This window comes from Pteropus vampyrus, unplaced genomic scaffold (assembly GCF_000151845.1).
Source record: "Pteropus vampyrus isolate Shadow unplaced genomic scaffold, Pvam_2.0 Scaffold2, whole genome shotgun sequence".
In the NCBI taxonomy this organism is placed as follows: domain Eukaryota; kingdom Metazoa; phylum Chordata; class Mammalia; order Chiroptera; family Pteropodidae; genus Pteropus; species Pteropus vampyrus.
The window spans coordinates 18,994,181-18,997,280 of NW_011888783.1; positions in this window are offsets into that span (position 1 = coordinate 18,994,181).

Genomic DNA, 3,100 nt, shown 5'->3' on the forward strand with positions numbered 1-3,100 from the left:
TTGACGTTAGCAGTAAAAGGGATCCATGAAACAAATTTCATATGGTGCCCTTAAAACTGATATGTTTAGTAAAGAAGAAAAAAAAAGTAGCCCAGAGGAGAAAGGTGCTCCTGATAAATTCCCTGCTCATTCACCTGTGTCTTTGAAGAAAGTGTGGCCATTTCTTCCATGCCCTACTGCTCTTTCCTTGTGCTTTACCCATCGCCTCTTGAGATGAACCAAAAACTAGATGTGGTGATTTCCAGGTATCGCCCCTTGTTTCAACAATAAGGCATAGATTGGACAAAATTACCATAAAATTTATTAATTATTCATTTAGTAAGTAGTTTCTCCATGCCAATTATATGTAAGATCTAGACTAAGTTCTACAAGAAATATATAAGAAAAAAATAAGAAACTCAGTTCTGCTTCTGAGGTACTAAACTCTTTTAGAAAACCTTTATGACTTCTGGGGCAAGGAGTAAGAGAAAAGTCAGGTACCAACTTTCCCTAAAACTAAATGAATGAACAATATTAACAACACAAAACTAAAATCCAGCAAACAAAACAAACAAAAACGTACTAGCAACAATTAAACAAAAGAAGGGCCACAACTTCACACCATAATCTTTGAAAAGCATTTAGGGCACGTGAGAGACGGAAGATCTCAGGAATTACTGCCATTCTCAACCCAGCTTTCTCTCTTCTCCCAGAAGTGTGGTGGTAAATGGACAAAATTCTGAAAAAACTCAGCAACATTCCCTATTTAGAGAGAAATAGACAGAGAGGGCGAATTAGTAGCAGAGAAATGAGTCCATGCTCATTTACTTACATATTCAATAAAAATTGATTTAGAACCTGTTGCATACACTACTCAACACTAGGCTCTGTGGATCAGTAAAAGTAGAAGAAACAATTAGGCTCTATTCTAAAACAAGTTACATTTCCAAAGATATGCAGAAAAAGATGGCTGCTGCCAGGTGGAATGACCCTAGCACAACACTTAAAACAACATTTCAGAAAGAACAGCACAGTCAGGCAGTATCCATCAACCATGACTGCCTTGAATGCCCAATATCATATATCAGAGGGCAAAGGAATAGGCCTCACACAGACATTTCCTGGTAAAGTTACTGAATATCAAGGCAGAGAAAGAAATTTTCAGGTACATCAAACACACACGTGCACGTGCACGCACCCCCTCCACCCACGCCCCCTCCCACACACATTCCAGAACAAAATAAAAAGCAAATGAAATACTCAGGCTTCTCTCCATAGCAACATGCAATATTCAACACAAGAAAATATATAATCTATGTGTATAAAGTTCCGAAGGAGAAAAAAGTGTGAAGAATACTTTTATATTTAGCCAAATAGTTGTTCAAGTATAAAGACAACATACATTTGCAGATATGCAAGAGCTCAGTGACTGCATGAGCCCTACCTGAAAAAAATGGCGTGATTCCAAAATCCAGCAAACCAAGAGGTAAATGTGGAGTTCTAGTAAAAAGTCTGATAGGGAAAACTGAACCTATTCATATTTAGAGAGAAGGCTAAACAATATGAAATACTTTTACAGAAGGGAAATGTTATATGTTTAAACAATAAAAAATAATAAACAAAATTTAACATTTAGGAAGAGGTAGAGAAGAAAAATAAAGTAGCACTTTCTCACATTTCTTTATTTTCTGCACATCATAAGTCAAGAAATTAGATTTAAGTGTGCTATTTGAAATTATAAAGTCAGCTAAGTGAAATGACAATTGTAACAAAAATAAGGAGAAAATATATATGTTAATTTTCTCACCCATCTCAGTAAATAGTCAATAGATAATTGATAGAGATTAAAACTACTATATAGTTATAAAAGAAATCTCTGAAAAACAAAAATTAGACTATAAATCTTTGACATTATCATAATTAAAGTACACTTACTCATATAGACACATACGTACACCCTATAAAGAAAGGACGATCTATGGGGTAAGAGATGGGGCGGGAGCATTAAAGATAGAAAATATAATGTAAATTAAGAAACATTAAGGCTGAAAATATTTAATATACCATTGAATACTGGATTCTTTAGTGATGCCAAAATATAGAGCAAACCAAATCTGTAGAGATCCACATCTAAAACGAACTTTCCAAGTGTCTCTTTATGAAAAAGGTTAAAAGTAAAAAGATCAAAGATAAACCAGTCAAATGGTAACAACAAGAAAAATAATCATAATATTAATATCAGCAAAGAATAAATTCAAGGCAAAACTTTTAAAGAGCATACAGGGCTATCTGTACATTACATAGTAATGGAACAATTACTATGCACCAGGTACTGTTCTACACACTGTTAGAATGACCAAAGTTTAAATCAATAATGAGCTTATAAATGTTATAAATATTTCAGCACCAAAAACAAAGTGTCAAATTTTTAAAAATATAAACCTCTAAAAGACATCAACAAAACACAGTAATAGTAACAGACCCTATCAGTCAAGACAGAACAAGGAGATGAAATAATAAGAAATATGCCTCATATAATCAATATAGTTATATACCAAAGTACATACATAACAAAACTTCGAGTTCTGATGGGATATTTAATTTTAAAAATAAAGAATAAATTAGTCCACAACATAAAGGCTCAATATATTTCCAGAAAGTAGAATTAGAACAATTGTCTCTGACCACAGCAGAGTAAAACTAAATATTAATATAAAAAGAAAAAGACACATGAAAAATTTAAAACTCTCTCAGATCTCTCAGATCTTAATGCAAAGGAAAAAGCTAAAACTAAAAATACAAAGTATATAAACTATGACAATATTAAAAATATTACATAGCAAAAAACTTGGGAAGCTGGCCTCAAGGTAAACCTTATAGCGTTAAATATTTTACCAAGCAAATGACAATAAGAATAAATTTCAAAAACATTCTATTCAAGAAGATAGAGATAGATACACAAAATAAACCTAGGAAAATATAAGAAAAAAATAAAAGCAGAAATTGATTCAATTATAAAACAAAAATAATAGGGTACATAATTAAAGGTGTAGTTCTTTGGAGAAAAATATAAGATAGATAACAATAAAACAGTTTAGTTAAAAAAAGAGAAAGAAAGTAT